The sequence below is a fragment of the Acartia tonsa genome, chromosome 4, assembly GCF_053477335.1.
Source record: "Acartia tonsa isolate MP-2025a chromosome 4, ASM5347733v1, whole genome shotgun sequence".
Lineage (NCBI taxonomy): Eukaryota > Metazoa > Arthropoda > Copepoda > Calanoida > Acartiidae > Acartia > Acartia tonsa.
Window position 1 is genome coordinate 13,127,427 of NC_137263.1, and position 19,994 is coordinate 13,147,420.

The following is a 19,994-nucleotide window of genomic DNA, read 5'->3' on the forward strand; positions in this document are numbered from 1 at the left end:
TATATTTGTTTAGTTAAATGTATGAAGCTGCTCTCTAATTACATATGTACGTTTTAAACATTAATGAGGCTATTATATCTGGTTTAGATTTTTTTATTTCTTGATATTCTAATAGATTTATGTTAGGGATCTAAAGGGAAAAGACAATGGACGATAAATTGACGTACATCCCCAATGATAATATAAAAAATTACCCCTTATCAAGACTAAAATTAGTGGTTGTAACGTTTGAACACTCAACTTAATAAACCAACCAGTTAAAACTAAGTAAAAGTTCCCAAAGTTGTTAAGCCAACGAATAATAACACTTCATTATAAAAACTTTAGGGACTAGTGTAATAAACAGCCCATTGTTACCTCTCTCTGGAATTACATTTTATGCTTCGCTGCTTGTTGGTGGTATCAAACTTCTTAAATCTAGACCTCTGGAAAATTTGTTGTTACAAAAGTTAAAAAACAACATGTCTAAAATGGACATACGGATATTCTGGCAACGAATATAGAGTTGCTACGCTTTCCAAATTGTACCTAACTACTACAGGAATCATCATGCACAGTTTGAAATCGAGAGGACAATTCTAACATGCATAAATTAATGAAAACAGCGAACCGTAATGTACGTAATAATTATAGAAATGCGGGAGGTTTTTGAGTTAAAACATCTTTAATATCATAAACTGGTATTTATTGACCGAGTTTCCACGGAATTTAAAAAAAAATCAAATAAGGTTTAACTTTTTGTTGAAATCATTTGTGGAACTACCCCTTAGCTGTAAAGTTAAAAAATGTCATACTTTAAACCGTATTGGAAAGAAACAGGATCTCTGTGTGTCTATCTGCTCCTATGGATATCTCTAACCACTGGACTGATACGATAATCCGTTACAGTGTAGCTTCTCTTTGGTCGTGTATGGTTTTTAGCTATTTTTGATAAGGGTACTACTTCCTCTTCCCTTTATATTTTTTTAGACTTTCCTTTTGAAATTAAAATAAAACAACTGGATAGAATTTAACCCCCACCAACCTCAAGTGTACACTAATAATGATTAATTATCCTCTTATTTTAGTTTGTTTTTGTGTGATCATTAAGATCTTTAACCATAACCACTGAACCAATTGATGTCTCCATTTTATAAAAGTTTTTGTTTTTTAAAGTGCTGAATATTTCTGCCTTTTTATTCTCAGCATGCATCCGCCACGCTAGTCTTTGATATAAACCAATGGGATTGTCTGTTTGTACCAAATGATTTGCTAATTACTGGACCAATTAGAGCTAGAGGGATAATTTTTTTGTCTTTTTCTTATTTTTGAAGCTAGGAAAACAATTTTTTCAGAAAATCTTTATCTTTATGTAAATTTTATATTAAAAATCTGAAAACATAAATTTCGGCAGCCGCAGCTGTTAGCCGCCGTAGTCTGCAGGAAAACGGCGGCGGATTTTTATGAAATTTAAATACGTTGTGTAGACATGTAAGAAAAGCTTTAATTTAAAATTTGAAGTATCTAAGTCAAAAATTACGGACACAGGAGGCTTTTAAAGATTTCTGGAGACCTGGAGGATCAGAACCTGCATGAACATACCTGGAACCTGAAATTGACTTGAACACCTATAGTTTATACAAGGATATTTTAGTATTTTGGTAAGATAAAATGCTTTGATTAAGTAAAAAAAAAATATTTTTGCTCTTTACCTGGATGAACCTGCCAGGTTTGCTGTCGTCCTGTGCCCACCAGGATGGAAATAATCAAAAAATTACAACTCTCAGTTGTGTCATATCCATATTTAAAAGGTCACATAGTCATGTCATATCCATATTTAAAAGGTCACTTAGTTATGGCCCTCTACCTTTCACACACAGAAAATGAGATAGAAAAAAAAGAAGGGGTTCAAAGTTCAAAGTGTTAGGAGCAAATAAAAGTTTGTCTTAAATTGTCTAATTTAGCGAGAAAAAGAAAAAAAGCAGCAGGATATAACAGTTATCGGCTGCAGCAGTGGTTTTTTCTGCCGTTACTCCAGTTACATATTGTACCTCATTAGAGCAACTACATACCAAATTTCACATCTACTATGGTTTTAAAAGTCAAAGGACACATACGTACTCGGCAAACCCGCAAGAAAAATGTCCAAATTTGATAGTTCACGGAATGATAGACACACACCTGTTAATGTAATCATTTACGTAAATAACAGAACTCTAGTTAAAAAGTAGCCATGATCTTAATACACGAAAAGGATTGATTGAAGTGATTATTATATTTCATTATAGATTTGAATTGCATTATAAAATCATAATTTGAAGATGAAATTAAATAAAATACATAATAGTTATCACAAAAACATTGAAAACAGCTTTTTTTCTTGAAATATTAATGCTTCAAAAAGGGGGGGGGGGCGGAAGTGACTCTTTTTTAAACGAAAACTAGAAGTAAAAGGAACTAAACTAGGTGAATAGTTGCAGCTTTAAACAAGTTTTGCAGTTTTTGGTTTTTTTTACGCCCCCCGGCCCCACCCCCCTCCCTTACATTTGATTTTGTTGCTTAAAACTTGAATTAGATAAATTAACATGCAGGGTAGTTCTATGACAGATACAAAGCTCTTGATTTAAGTTGTAAAATATAAAGCTTGCAAATGTGAAAGTTGATTTAAAATAAAATAGAATGTATTAATAATAAAACAAGGTTGATAACATCCATTAGTATTGAAGCACAAAAAAATAAAAGAAAGACAGAGTAACAAATTAACATTTATAATGAATACTAATAAATCAGATGAGTCATCTGGAATAATTTCAAAAGCATATCTAAAAATGCAATTGAGCTATATGCATCTTTATCTACAATTAAACAGTCTTTAAGAGTAATCAAAACTTGAGTTCGTGCTAAAACATAGAAAGTGGATACTTGTCCTTTCATCTATAGACACAAAAGTCTCGTAGAACAAAGGCAAAGTGATAGTTGCACAAATTGCATTTAAACATAATTTATTGAACTAAAAATTTTTTCCTGTTCCATGGTTATAGGGCATATGTTTGAAAGAATTTCATTTTTCTACCATGTAGTTTTAAAGATATAAGGGCTTGAAAATCGTATTTTTGTGATATGTGCAATTTATATAGATGGCTACCATTTTTCTGAAATGCACTTCATGCAACTATCCCTTTATAAAAAAAATGAAGGTTGAATCAAAACACTTAAGACATTTGAATTTGGGGAAGCATCTCTACTAAAAAGCATTAAATAACTGTCTCTTATAAATATCACATAAATACAGTATTAATAATCTTCAGAAAAATATTATGTTAAATAAAATAATATTAAATAAAAGAGGGATGTGTGCTAGGCTAGTTTATTATTTTTAAAAATAAGTTAGTAGCAAAATTTGTTCATTGGTTAGGTATATACAGACTTGAGGGGGAAAAGATGATTTTTCTTGTGTGCTGTATAAATTCATTTTCTTCTCGTTGGGTTGATTTCCAAATTCCTCCTAGCTAGGCCAATGGAACCTCTAAAATAGTAAACACTTTTTAGAAGCAAAGATATAATTATAAATGTCCGTACGTCTGTCCATTTTAACATTGTAACTAAAAGGTGTTCAAAAAAATGGGGACATTTTTAAAATTGAAATTGCGCGGCTTGTGTTAATAGTAGAAAAATGTTTTGCATATCCTTAAAACCGTTAGGAAGTCTATTTTTAGGAAATATAAAAGCGATTCCTCTGCTACGCATAGTTTAGGAGCTACGTGTTAAAATGTCCCAACTGACTTAAACTTGACTTGCGAGTAAATTTTGGGACATTTTACCACCTAGCTCCTAGATTATTTGTAGCATAGTATTTAGTTTTAAGCACGTTCATTTGCTAGATAGTTGTGTAGCATGTTTGGTGGTTTATATAACATTTAGTTTCATCTTGTTGGTTAAACGGAACCTCTAAAATAGTAAATACTTTTTAGTTGCAAAGGTACTCTATAATTCAAAATTTCTGTCCGTAAATCTGTTCATTTTCACATTGTGACTTTTTACAACAGAAGCAAAGCTACACTGCAAAGGAGATCCATATCAGTTCAGCAAATAGTGAGATCTTTCACTACAGACAAAAAAAGCCCACTGCTTTATAAAATACTCATCTAGGGGCTTTGTATTTGAAAAGGCAGAAATGGTCTAGAAAGATAGCTTAAACCCATTCCAAGAGGAAAATCGGAAATTAACATAGCCTAAAACCTGAACAGGACCTATGTGAAGCACATATAAAATAGAGAACCCAATCGGTTCAGTAGTTACTTAAATCTTAAGCTTCAGACAAAAAAAATCGTATTACTTTATATAATAGGAACCTATATGGTTCTCCTTTACTGTTAAGGTTTTTAACTATTTTAAGGAAAGATTTCTCCACCCTCCCAACAAAAAAATTTTCTTTAAAAAAATAAAAATGAAGGGGGGGGGGAGTAGTCGACTACCCCCCTTTCAGCACCCTGCACAACACTGTGTACGCCACTCTAATATATTTGTCTGTAAGTACTAATTAAGCATGGTAATGAGCAACTCAAATCCTTTCCCTCTAATCTAAACTATCTATGTCACACACCTGACACGGCAGCAATAGGAATAATGTTTAACATCTTTAAGTATGACGGGGTGTGGGGCCGAGATTCGAACCAATTACCTTGCCAAAAACGTGCGGATGCGCTGCATGTTATGCCACAGTTGAGGGTTATAAAAATATTACCTTCTATAAATAAAAGAGAGAATTACGTGAGCGGCTCAACGAAAATCATTTTTTAACTCTGAAATTTAAAATGGAATATTACCTACTCTTCTTTCCAATTGTTCAAACTTATTTGACTTAGATGCAACGGAAAAAATACCTAGTGGACTTCTTTCTTTAAAGGTTAAAAATTAAAACCACATGATAACAAGGATAACAACATTAATAAAAGCGAAGATCTTGAACATTAGGACAAACGAACATTAATACTTTTACAGTGTTACAACTATTTAAGGACCTACTTACAATTTCGGGACTTGATTATATAGATTATTCTCTTACAACTTTGTACTTTGTTGTCCTAGGAATCAGTATTCCAAAAAGCAAAACAATAGGATAATAAAACTTTGATGATAAAGAAGTTAATCATCTACATGTTTGAAATGGACGAATATGTACGTACATGAATCACCATGCCAACTTTCAAATTTATTACACAAATCTAATATGAATAATTAACAACAAGAGCTATCCTAGTCCCACAGACCGACCCTAATTATAGAAAAGCTTCGCTTTTAAAAAGTTAAATAAAACAAAATTAATTGTTCTAATTAAATTGCTAACATAATTACTATCCCTTTCAGGATCAGAGAAAGAAAACGAAGTAGCGGTTTCGTCGTACTTTCACAGTAGCTTTTAACAGGTTATTAAGTTAGGAAAATTTTAATGATTGTCCCGCAGGTTTTGAGCCCCAAACTAGGGCTAGAAATATGAGAAATGCTGCTGTGAAAATACGACGAAACCTGCTACTTTGTTTCTTTCCATGATCCCCTTTTTCCAACTTGTAAAATAAAATTTAATAAATTACTTCCTATTTGTGGTGCTACCCTCCCTCAAAATAGTAATAAGATTCACCAGGACCTATTAAAATTTACTTTGTAAAGAAAAACCACATAGGTTCAGCGGTTAGCGATATACTTTGGTACAGACAGAAAAACAAACATCCCATTACTTTATCACAAGGATAGGTTTATGTATAAAATTTTAACTTTTATTAAGTATTTATTTACGTACTTAAATAATATCAGCTGATCACTTTGTTTATAATTCTAGATCTTTTTTAAAAAATGCATAGCAGTGATTAGCTAGCTAAATTTATATTATTTTTGTTTACATCTCAATAAAAATAAAATAACTTATTAAATTGTTTTTACTTTAAAATAAAATGAAAAAAAAATTTAAGTTTTTTAAAGACAGCTTTCTAATAATTTTTTAATAAACTTCAACTATTGATATGGTTTGGCCCGGATTATGATCAGGGATAGAAAGATAAGATAAAGATTTTAAAACTATTTGGAAAATGAGACTTAGTAAAGAGTAACTTTTTTTTTGCCAAACAATGTAATTTTATTTGTAAATCTATAATATGGGGTTATTATTACAATCTCCTGCTATTTTTGTGTATGAAAACATTGTAATTGCAACAAAAAATAAGAATATATTTAGGTTGGGTTATATTTCAGTTGTACTAAAATCGGTTGACCTACTGGAAAAAAAGGTCGACCTCTAAAAAGCTTTTGTGAACCGGGCTTAACAATGACTATAATTGCATAGAGGAGGGTACATTGTTGGTCACATGAGGAATCTGAATAAGAGGTTGAACACCCTACCTTTTAAAGGCTAAAAAGTGGCAAAGGAAATCCTACAAACAGACAAACAAGGACGTCCATGCTTTTTTTGAGGGTTAGAGTACAAATTCTCATATAGGGGAGGCGTGGGTAAATGTTAGATCATTACCCAATTTAATGGGTGTCAGGCTTACTGCATATTTTCACCCCACATCTGGAATTTTTTTTCTCATCTCTTTAACTTTTTCCTCTTTGCAGGTTGCTAAAAACTTCCTGCTTTTAAAGTCAAAACATAATTTCTTTATTTCTAAAGTAATTTTGCGCATGATTTTTGTGTTTTGTTTAAATATATTATTAAATAGGATCTATTTCCTTAAAATTCTAAAAATTTGATTTATAACTTTATTTAGTTATGCCCATAGCATCTAGGAGCTCTGTATTCGAAGGGGCAAGAAGATCTCCAAAAATTAGCTTAAAACCATCCTAGGATTTAAATCCGAAAAAAATAGCCTAAAACCAGGATAAGACCAATGTGAAGCTTACCTAAAATAAAAAACAAATCAGTTTGGTAGTTATTGAGATCTTAAGCTTTAGAAAATAACCTTCCTATGACAACTTAGGGCCAGATCTTTATAGTAGATCCCAAAAGGCACTTGCATCCAAACTGTTGCAGACTACCAACCCTTTGATTGCTCGACCTTTCTCTGGAAGTTCTAACTGTGCTTGGTAATGAGTTACGCGGGTTTTGGGGCATGGAATTCCCCAAACTTCTACTATTAATGTCAAAAATTTGACATTAGGTCGTGGTAAGGCTTAGATTCAAACTCATCACCTCCCTAATGACCAAAACTTATGAACATAATTTTCTTGGATATTGATCGTTTATTGGAGTTGGAGCATAATGATAATGTGAGTATACTTATCTTCTTAAGACTGGACTCAGCTCAAAAACTTTTTTTACACCCAAGTAAAAAAAGACATTAAAATGGTTATAAATAATTTTAAAGTATGTGTAATAAGACACGAGGCAGACTACAATGTAAAAAAAATGAAGGGTTATCCCTTTTTTTTTAAAATTCGTCTGGTAAGAACCAATTAAGTATGCAAAACAATAGTATTAAAAATCTCTTGTAAGATATTTATATCGGTTTCTTTTTGGTCACGTAACTAAACTAAAACTAGGGCATTTCCAATCCATTGACCGTCAACCAATGTTATGTAAACTAATTGGGTTCCGAAACCTATTAATATCCGGTGGATAGGAATCGGTGCTCAGCTATACTGAAAAAAAATCATGTATAGCATCGTAGTACTAACAATTTTCCACGATTATTTAAATAAAAAAAATCAATACCAGTTTTTATAGCCAGGCCTTCTTTAAATCTTTTAATTTTTTATTTTAGTATCTACAGAAAACTTCTAAAATATGATGCGATAAATGACTATTAGTAATGGAAATACTGAGCTACACATTTATCCGAAGTAAAATAAATGAAACCAAACATGAAATATATTTGGTGTAGAAGTTTAGTTTAAATGTCAATGAATATTGTCGTATTCTTGTCCTGAAATTTAGTAAATTTTTCCTTATTGCCTTCAAATTTAGATTTTAAAAAGCAAAACTTTTTATAAATAACGTTTGTCCGTCCGTCTGTTTTTAATGGGAAGCTGAATTAGTTTGTTAAAAATCACTAATTAAATCTTATTACAAAGCGCATGAAAATTAATGCATCTCTATAATCATTGCCAGAAAGTCCGTACGTCCGTTTAAAACATGAATTGGCAGATTTGCTAAATTTAAATAATAACTTAAAAATACAAATGAAGTATGTAATCATCTCTCAAATATAAGTATTTCGAATTAAGCATTCTTTGCTTTGCTTTTATGGATGTTGTCATCTTAGTTTAATATTATTTATAAAGTAAAATGCCAAAATAAAACCTTTCCATCAATGTCCAACATATTCTAACAAGATAATTCTATGTTTAACATGAATTTGTCACAACTATATGCAAGCTTCCCTGTAGGGGATGGATAACTCAATTTGAGAAAACTTTATTTCCAAAAAATATGGCTAGTTAAAGATACATCAATTAGGCAAACTGTATTTTTTCAGGCTAATGTCCTTTACCTGGTGAAATTATAATGTAAGTAGTTTTTCTTTATGTTAAGTATAATTTTCTTAAAAATTTAAAGCATCAAAATTTACTTTCAAGGTTTTTTTTTTAAAGTTACAGGACTCTTCATAAACTATTTTCAACTTACCATTACAATAATAGATTTATTATTACTTGGATATTACACCAGATTATCATGTACTCTAATAAAGTGAAACTTGTAGCTGTATAAGTATGAAGAACCTTCATACACCACATTTACCCTTTCCTCTTACTGGATGAACGAACTAACCAATAAGTGATGTCTATGTTAGAAAACTAAATTGACGAAAATTTTTCCCTATTATAAGATCCACGTATATTATATATCCATTACAATATTGAAATTAGTAAAATACCTATTCAACTTGTTGAAAAGTTTAATCTTAATTGGTCTATAACTATAACAGAACTTATATGTGAGTATTTTGCGTTAGGTTAGGTTTAAGTCAATTTTGATGAGGTGCGCCAGGTGTCACACTAGAAGCCTCTAAAGGCTAGGGATAAAACCAAATGTAAACTAATTTTTTTTATAGGTTTAAAGATGAAGAAAGCTAAAAGTTTAGAATTATATTTGATAATTTACTATGTCCTTGTTAAATTAATGAATAATGTTCTAGGATATATCTTATGAATAATTACAACACTATGATGCAATAAAACGGTTCTTTATATTGATGAGCATTTAGAATATTTGTCTTCCAGGGATGTATCTATCTATCTGTATATTTGTTAATAAGGTGTGGCTACAACTTTGCTGTCCAACATTATCTTCCGCATTCTCACACACACACAAACACACACACACACACATACACATGTATATACTTACAAAGACAGATATATGGAAATTACAACTATAACTTTGTTTAATTTAGAATGACCATTTCTACTTAAGACAAAATTCTTAAACAATGTTAGGTGATTATCTAATTTTGCAATAAATTAATATTGCACAAATAATTGCAAAACTGATATAATGTCTAAACAAGCATTGCAATTTCTTTTAAGTAAACATTTTTTATTGTGCTTATTTTGTGCTGTGATCAGATATATTTTTGAGGAAGTGTAATTGGAGTTAAAAATTTGAGGCAAATGTTTCTTTTTAGTACCTTAACCGTGTTTCTTTCAATATCTTTAATGAAACAAACAGAATTTTTTTGTGTTTTTGTGCTTTCACTCAAGTACCTTGTTGAGCATTTAAATCTCCTCGCTTATTTAAAAAAAAAACTTTAAAATAGATATTTAGTATACTATCAGCGCATATTTGTAGTTGTGATGCTCTGGGTACTTCCAGGGCACATATGAACATATCTCACAGAGAAGGGAGTGTATGGACAAAATTGTTAATGTTTTCATTAAATATCCTACATTTTCTTTAACTTCTAGCCCCACAAAAGTTCATCCTAAAGTATTGTACATTATAATTAAATATTTTTAATGATTTTGTAGTGTTGACCTTCCATACTCCTTGACACACACACACACACACACCTCTGGAGAGAGCCAAGCCCATAGCTTTTTCATTTATTTATAAAAACGATTGTGAGCAATTTATAATACAAATTATTAACGCGCGGCAAGTACATGCTCAATTACACAGGAAAAAGAGTCAGGCCATGCGATTAAAGAATAATCATGCTCAGGATTTTACTTAATTTTTTCATAAATAAAATCAGAAGCGTCCAGACTGGGAATTAAGAATTTTGTCCCATACCCTGCCCCAACCCTTAATTAAAAAGAAAATCCACATACTCCAACTACATTTTTGCAGTAAAATTTATCTCTAATCTTATAATTTATGGCTTTAAATCCTACATCAATTGCCTATGGAGGCTTTACCAAAGAAGGAAGGTTGGAAAAATTTCTATTATTGCTGAAAACTCAAAGAGAATCTTTTTTTGGGGTGGGTAGGAGAAAACTTTGTTAAAAGCTTAAACCTACCCAGGTCATATAAGAAGCTTCACTAATATAGACATCCATTCCTAACGCTAATATTTATGAATACCAAAGCCTAATTCTTGATTATTCTATATTATCTCTGTTGGTTAAGTACCAGGTGCTAAGGGAATATATGGGGTGTGTCAATTTGCTGGAATGTAGACATGTTCATTTTTAAATTTTGATGCAATAAATACATACCTAAGGAGTCTAGAATTAAAAACAAACTGTAAATTAGTCTGATTAGTACCTGTCTATATGGTTATACATTATTCAGACATTCAGACAACCAACCCTTTAATTGCAAAACTCTTGTTCTTAAGTCCTAAATCTGCATTGTTCTAAGCTGCACCTAATTTCGAACAAGGAATTTTCCCTATTCATACTATTAAAGTCTTTTTAACGTCTTTTTGGATGATGCAGTGATTGGAATGAAAAAAATGGGCCTGTCTACTGTCGGGTCAGGTCAATGGGTTGGACAAGGAAGGTATAAATATGAATGTATGATTTGCAGCGCAAACTTGTAAAAGAGGAAACTAATTACACCCCAAATATTCTTTACATCCAGTGTTGCAGTAATTTAAGGAGTGAAGCTGCTATATAAGAATTACTAATCATTGGCTGGTCAATTAGTAACTTGTTAAAGCTTAATTAATCTTTACAGTTTTTCAGTACCTCATTAGAATGCCAATCTGTAACATTATCCTTAGTGGTCAGTTAGGTGGTAATTTTTTTTTGCTACTTAACTTTTTGTAAACCCTACACACAAACTAAAATTTCTTATCAAGCATGACACTAGCAATTCTTATATTGTCATATTTCTCTTATAATTTAATGAACTTTTCATAAAACTGATTTATATTGAAGAAAATTAATACTAAATAGCTTCGCTTGTATTTAGTGTAATCGTTCTTGTGTATTGTCTTTAGTGTTCATTAGATTTTAAGCTAAAAGGGCTTGGGTTAGGTCAAGATTGTAAAATCAGGTTGGCCAACTCACTCTTTAATAATCTACAAGCTGCTTCGCCCCAAGCTTCTGGGGGAGGGCACAAGAGGTTAGGAAAATAGCCTAAAACCACACAGAGGCTATTATACAGCTTCCAGGAGAAAAGCACCATCAATTTGTACTATAAGTTTCTGATATCTTTATTTTCAGACAAAAAAACTTACTACTTTATATTATAGGAGATAAATTGATATACTTTCTTGATTATCAGGAACTAGATTACTTGTTCTATAAAATAAAAATAATAGTTTAAAAGCTTAAACAAATCAAGTTTAGAATCAACCAATTAAAATTCAATATAAAAACCCAAAGTTTTTGAGCCAACGAATAAGATAACTTGGTTATAAAAATTTGGATATCAGTATAATTTACAGTCTGATGTCTCCTCCATTCCTTGAAGGGGTCGCTGGCCACTAGCTATTTTCAAAAACACGTTAATAGAAAGAATCCTCCAAAAAATCTCAACTTATTTATTACAAGCGAATCATCTGTTTCTGACAGGCATACAATCGACCATGCAGGCCTCTTAGGCCCATTTATCTTACATTTTAGAACTGAAAATAAAGCTAAACTTTCTTGAAAGACGGATAGGTTGATAAAATTAAGCAATCTTCTCTCATTATTATGTAATGGATGAAGAATAAATGTGGATATTATGACAGAAGAAAAATTGTCGTCAATTTAGCTTGCTAACACGAAACGCGTTCATTGGTCAGTTCGTTTATCCTATAGGGAGGGGATGGGGTAAAGGCGGTGAAAAGGGGAATCATTATTGTAGTCCACTGCAAGTTTCACATGATTTGGGAACATGAAGATATGGAGTAGACAAACCCCAAACTGTCCAGTTTTGAGCAAGACGATTCCTGTGACGTCATATAAAAAGGGAATGGGGGAAGAAAATCTCTTCCCTTTTCTCCCATCTCTTTTGAAGAGATTTTCTTCCCCCCTTCCCTGTTTTCTTTCCCGAAACGTATAAGACGTAACTGGAATCGTCTTGCTCAAAACTGGACAGTTTGGGTTTTGGTTATGGAGTAAAATCCAAGTAATAATATATCCATTTATTTTGTGTACCCGTATTTACAACTTTGGTTTCTATAATAACAGGAGTGTTGTTTGTTCATAACAGAACTTAAGCATATTATGTTTGTTTTATAAATGGTTTACTTAAGCATAATAATTCAACAAAATTCTCTAATATTATAGGTAAACAATATATAAATTTGTTTCAACTTTAAACACATATAAGAATTTTTTTTTTCAAACAAGGATGACTACATCCACGAGAAGAGTAATAAAAAAATTGAAGGTAAAGGGGTGATCACCTCCCCAAATGAATTTGGGGGTGCCGTAGGCACCCCTAAAATTTTGGATTTTAAATTTTTACCCCCACCCCCCAAATAAAAAAAATGCCTCTATGAAATAAAGATTACCCCCCCCCCCCAAACAAAGAGCTTAGGGGTGCCGTAGGCACCCCCAAAATTTTTATTTTCAAATATTTTACCCCCCCCCCCCCAAATATAAAAGCTTGGACGCCCCTGTATCCTTGTATGAAAGTAAAAGGATGTCTGTCTGTACCGAAGAATCTCACTAACAGCTGAACCGACATGGTTCTTCTTTACAATATAGTTTCTCATAGGTTCTGAGAAGGTTTATAACTATTTTGGGAGAGGGTACCACCACCCTTCCAAGAGAAATCGCCCCTAGAAATAGATGTAAATTACATTAGTAAGATGCTTATTTACAAGAAATCTTTATTTTCTATCTCGCTATCTCTTACAGTAGTTGAGTAAATCCCATTATCCAAATATAGATTGTGAAAATTTCTGAGGCCAAATAGTTTATCATCTCATGTTATATCCCCACCGTCCATGACTTTAAATAACTATCTATTAATTTAATTAAAAGTTAAAACAGGTAGCTATAGATTTGTATCTCTGAAATTTCAATTACTTTGGATTAACAATAATTACACAACTATTATTATCATTATTCTTGTTGTATATCTTCTTGGGAGCAAAGCTTTTCTATAATTAGGTTATTATCATTATTCTTGTTGTATATCTTCTTGGGAGCAAAGCTTTTCTATAATTAGGTTATTATCATTATTCTTGTTGTATATCTTCTTGGGAGCAAAGCTTTTCTATAATAATTGTAATTTAGTTAGTCTGCAGACTGTTTGCATTTATACATAATCTATCTCTTAGATTTTGCATAATATAGTAAGAAGTCAAAGCTAATGATTTTAAGAAGTATTAGAGGTTTCACGCCTACCATCTTGTGGTTCTTTGTTGGATGGGGGTTTAATTGTTAAAAATAGTCTAAAACCACCCCAAACTAATCGATGACATTGATTTTATAACCACCATGGAAGGATTATATATACATATAAAGACTTTGATAATGCTTCCCTAAAATGGAGAACTTAAAAGAATTTCTAATTGTACAGTTGCTGCACTACTTTTGAACATAATTGTCCTTGTTTAAATTATCATTAATACAACCATTAAGGTAAAATTGAGTACCTGCTTACTTCTAATAATTACAATTATATCGCAAATATTATATAAAAGCGAAGCTTTATTATAATTGGGGATGTATGACAGTAGGTTGTATAAAATGATTTGATAATTGCTCAAAAAAGAATTGTCTGATAGTTTTTAAACTTGTTATATGATTTGCCACAAACAGCAAATAACTCTCAAATCAATACACGAAAGGTCGGCATGTCGAACTTTTTGCAAGCAGTTGTGACCCTTCCAAAAATAATTAGAGAGCTTCGCTTTTATGGTTGTTACCACCCTTGTTCTCTGTAATAATAATAATTACATATTTTTAATTAATGAAAAATTATGTGAAAATCAAGAATGGTATGGATGAACCATCGCAAATTAATTCTTCTGTAAATTTAGTCTTTTTTGTCTGTAGTGAAGGATTTCGCTGGGAAGATTCTTATAGGTATTGAGATGGTTTTAGGCTGTCTTATTTTTATAAATAAGTCTGGGTATGGTTTTAAGCTTTTTTTCTGCCTTTTTTTTTATATCCATTCGTATATAGAGCCCCTAGATGATAGGGGCGCAGCCGCTAGTATTTTATAAAGTAGTAAGATTTGTTTTGTCTAAAGCTAAAGATTTTAATAACTACTAAACCGATTGAGTTCTCCATTTTTTATTGAAGGTCTTGGGATGGTTTTAGGCTATTTTATTATTTAGATTTAAGTTTTGGGTTGGTTTATGCTATATTTTCATTCTATCGCTTACTTTTGTATAAAAAGCCCCTAGAGGCTAGGGGCATAATCGGTAGTATTTTATCATGTAAGAAGTATGTAATTGTAGAAATATCTTAAATTTTTCTGCTTTTTTCTTTTGATGCTAAGTCTCTGAAATCCCTGAGAGCTACTCTTTAAATGGGCAGGTAAGATCGGAATCAAGGATAGGTTACCGCATTACAATTTATGAATCGATATTACTTGCTTTAATTTAGAGCTAGTGACTTCGCCCCTAAGCATTTAGGCCATCTGAAATCTAAAATGAGAGAGGGGGGGGGGGGGGGGGTTGAGACATTTCCAAAATGGTAAATTTTTTTTATTTTAGAATAGCCTTTAACATTTTCGGAACTCTTGTGAAGCTTCCCTTAAAAGGTGGTTAGCGGAAATTAGGGGGATGTAAAATGTAAAAACATTTACAAGGGGTGAAGAGTTGAACAGGAGTGTAAATTCTCGCGGGGGTGTGATCACAACCCTCCTTTTGTTGAAAGGTTTGTAAAATACCCCCTACAGCACCCAATTCGCACGCTCCTGAGATGTAAGATGACTTTATAAAACTAAATATGGACAATATTAAATATTAAATGCTATGTAATTCCAAAATAGATAAACTTATCTATTTACAAAATTGATTATCATTCTATTCTATAACATATAACTCAAGGATCTAAAGGGATAAGACAATGGACGATAAATTAATGTACCTCCCAAATGATGATACACAAAATTGCACCTTCTGCAGATAACAATTAGTGGTTGAAACTCTATGTAAAGAAGCAATCAAAATTCAACTAAAGTCCCCAAAGTTGTTGAGCAAATGAATAAGAAAACATAAATTTTGGGAACAGCCTAATGTCCTCTCCCCCCCTGCATATAAATGCTTTATATGCTATGTTTAGATAAAGCATATAAAAATATAAATGCTAAGCTTGCAATATGAAGACTTTTTAAGGAGATTTTTTAATACAGCTCGTCAAATGACAATTTTAAACTGAAATTGGAGGTAATAAGCCAGATTTTAGATCTTTAAGCTGTAATATATGTAAAAAATAATTGCCTGGATTAGAGAATTTCGAATTTTCTGAATTACCACATCGTCCCAAGAATTATCACAAAAGAGCTTAACCCAGGAAACACAGGAATACACAAATGTGGAAATATTCGCTTGACGTATGAAATCATATTTTGTTTAAGGTACTTTTTCTTTCCTTTTTCTCTTCTTTTCGTATGCACACTATTCCTATATTATCTTCTAATATCTCAACTAGGAGAATTATGTCCTCAAGTAGCGCAACAATAACGGGCTTACAAAACATAGAATAAAAAGATACATGCTCCCAGTATTTTGACTGATATTTAATCACTTGGCTCAGGTTGTATAAAAGGAAGAAAGCTAATTAGTCTGAAGCTAAAGATCTAGGAAATTGCTGTTCCGAATTGGTTGTAATTTCAAACAGGCAATATTAATATTTTGGGGTGGATTTAGGCTATTTTATAATAAACTAGAATTATAACGTACTCGTTAGATATATCTTGAAATTGAATATCCCTTTTTAGAAGAAATAAGGATGATTGAGTAAGTGTTTTTTTTTTGACATAGTGACTTGAGAACAGTCCTCAGCAAATGTGTTGCTTCGCTACTAAAAAGTCAACTACTTCTTATTTTAAATAAAATACCAGACAAATATTTTGTCAATTAAATTTAATTCAATAAAATATTTACAATTTATTCTCACAATTTTGAGTGTTTGTTGTTGCCTAAATAAAAGCAATTTTTTAGTAAATTTGTTATCTTTTAAAATCTGATTTGTTTCGTTTTTTTTTATAATTATGATCAAGCCTAGCCGTAAGGGGTTGTCCAAATGTTGGTCCAGCCATATGTAGTTTACCAGCTTATACCAACAACGAAATTAATTCGACAAAAAATCACGATACCTATATGTGATTTTCAGGTGCAAGATAAACGTTTTCCCATTAATTTTCTTTATATTTGCATAATAAAGTTGTTCAGAAAAAAATTAAAAAATTTAGGTTTTGATTTATATATAAGCATTTTACTCTAAAAAGAATGTTTTTCTTTTAACATACATATTGCTTTACCAAATAGAAACAATGTACTGTAAAGCTGTATACTTATGGACTACCATAGACAAAATATCCAGGAAAATGTAGATTGAATAATAAAGTTGTTCAGGGTTTATTAGAGGAGAGACAGTGTTATAGAATAATTTATTCCTCCTTATCTTTTTCCTGACTTTTTATTTACAGTATGAAATACAAAGCTGTTGGTATAAAGTAGTGTGGTTCATTGATAATTTAACCCACTTGTTATACAATATAACTTCCATGAACAATTTGTGACATTTTTTGGGGTCCAATGTAGCAACCGATTTAAACTCAAGAAGAAAATTTTCCAAAACGATTGACTAAAGTTACTTTTACAGCCCTTTGAAATTGTTTTACCCCTGACTGAATCATTTAGTAGGTTTAACTATGTTATAGACAAAATATGTAAAAGTTATTTATGACATCGTATTATTTACAGCTTTCCGCAGATATTAAAATGAGGGGCCGAAGGCCCGGTCTAACAAAACTGGTTTTTAGTTTAGATTTTTAAATTAATATTCATGGAAAATTGTATGTAATTCGATGCTGTACATGATTATTCAGTATGGCTGAGAACCGGTTCAAATCAACCAGATATTTAGCAGTTTCGAACCCATTCAAAAATGCTTTAAAGTATTTCAGCTTAAAAATATAATATATTTGCTAAATTCAATTATAAAATCAGGTGTTTTGTACGAAAGCTATGCGGATAATAAATTGTTTATTTTATTTGTATCTTATAGACAAATTAAAAATATTACTTCATACATTTATACGATAGTTTATGATGGATATGGTAATATCAAAAATTGATAGCAGGTCATATATAGGAAATATTAAATTCATATGTTCGGCTAGGTAAATGGGAGATAAACTGTTCTTCACTAAACTTATACAATCAAAAAGTATAAGTGGGCAAACAGGCAAGGCGATGTCATAAAGAAGATGTTTAGTGGTCATAAAAAGAGAAAAAAGAGATTACATGTTTTTGTAGCATGATCGACTCACTGGCGGTCCAACTAAGTTGTATACTGGAAACGTGTATCTTTACAATAAATATCAACAGTCCATCTGAAATAACAGCCGAGAAATTAGGGGATATAAGGACTTACAGATATATTGTAACAAAATAAAAAAAGGTAAGTTCTCCCCTCTCTACCAGAATTTTAGAAGTAGTTCCCCCCCCCCCCCCCTCCAAAAAAAATACATAACATATTGTAATGATGATACAGTTTGACTTTTGTGCGTAGTTCAGGAGCAACTGTAATGAAATCTGATAGGCTAGTTATCTGTCAGACTGTCAGGATGTCAGACCTAATTTGTGTCAGATAAAAATTGCTACAGTCATGCTCAGAGCGTTGAAATATTAAAGAAATAAAAATTTAAATTCTCTGGTATTTATAGCAAGTTTTTTTTTATGTGTATATCTAATAAGATCGTCACAACTGGTTTGACTAATAGCACCACAATTTTTAAGAAAACTATTGGTCGTGGGGGAGGTTATAGGGTCTTTTACGGGGTTAGAAGGTCAACCCCCACAAAAACAATGAAAAGGGGGTGGAAGGTGAGGGAATGGAGACAAATATTTAAACAAAAGTAGTAAAGAAAGAGAAAAAACACATTTGATAGAAATCTAAAATATTTTCGGTAAAGCCTTGAAACCGATTAATCACCGCAGAATTGGAACCCGTTCACAGCCATACTGAAAAATCATCTTTAGCATCATAATGTTAAAACCAGTTTCAATAGACCCGATCTTATATTTTTTTATTTTGATATCTGAGGAAAGCTGCCTATAATACGTTAACTCTTATTTGCAAAGAAGGTGTATCAACTTTTTTTTTTTATAGCTAGCCGGTTCTTTTAGTAAGTAGTAGATGTAAAATTTTTCATAGAATTCAGATATGCAATCGTTTTTTTTGTAGACCTCTTATTTTTAAAGTAATTTAAGTTTTTAAAAAAAAAAATTAAGTCGATTTTAAGGTACTAAAATGCAACAAAAAAAAGAAAGAAAATGGCCATTATGAACAAAAATAGTAAGATCTTTAATTTGACACCTTACTTTTTCAATTCTGTCAGGTAATTATTGAAAAAATCGATTTTTTTAAACCCACGAGAATAAAAACTTTGAACTTAATTTTATTATTTCACAGGTAAAAAAATATGGGTTCATATATACCTTTAGAATCAGAAAAATATTACGAATTCATTGTAAGCAAAATTGAAAAAAAAGTTTACAATATAGTATATAAACTACAATAAAAGGAATTATATGAAAATATCATATTATATTGTACAGGCAACGTCTTAATTCTTGAATTGAGTATAAAAATGGGAAGGGGGTAAAGAGGGGGTAAAGAGGGGGTAAAAAAGGGAAGACGATAGTGTTGCCTGAACAAAAAATACAATTGGCCATTTGTTTAATTTTTAATTTTTTTACTTTTTTTCAATTTTGCTTACAATGGATTCGTAATATTTTTCTGATTCTTAAGGTATATATGAACCCATGTTTTTTATGTCTGTTTGAGAAAATATTTAGGTCTAAAGTTTTTATTAAACCGAGGTTAAAAAAATAGATTTTTTCAATAATTACTCAACAGAATTTTAAAAGTAAGGTGTCAAATTAAAGATCTTACTATTTTTGTTCTTACTGGCCATTTTCTTCTTTTATTTTGTTGCGTTTTAGTACCTTAAAACCGACTTAATTATTTTTAAAAAAAACTTAAATTACTTAAAAAATAAGAGGTCTACAAAAAAAACGATTGCATATCTGAATTCTATGAAAAATTTTACATCTACTACTTACTAAAAGAACCGGCTAGCTATAAAAAAAAAGTTGATACACCTTCTTTGCGGCTGCCTATCCCTGCATGAGAGATGATTTAAAGTGATGTCATCATGGTCGAAGATAATTTAATAACGGGCATATTCATTCATCAACACTTGATGCAAAAGTCTAATACTTAAAAGATTTTTCAAAAGTATAGTATGTTGGTTTCATGGATTGATTATTACTTGGTTCTTACACCAGATTACCATATACTCTAATTAAGTGAAATTTGAAGATGGCTAGAATAACGATTCCACCTATCTACCCCATTTATCCCATCTCCTCACCTCCTACTGGATGAACAAACTAATCAATAAATAATGTCCATGTTAGCAACTTTAATTGACGACAATTTTCCCCAAG

General features: G+C 31.3%; 1 long non-coding RNA gene across 1 annotated transcript; it reads right to left on the reverse strand.

Annotated features, from left to right (window-relative positions):
• Window positions 1-2,239: 2,239 nt before the first annotated feature.
• On the reverse strand, window positions 2,240-5,609 carry LOC145316142 (uncharacterized). The gene is made up of 2 exons (XR_013878324.1): window positions 4,724-5,609; window positions 2,240-3,505 (listed from the first exon to the last, which is right to left on the reverse strand). It is a non-coding gene; the product is annotated as an uncharacterized LOC145316142 (long non-coding RNA).
• Window positions 5,610-19,994: the final 14,385 nt, after the last annotated feature.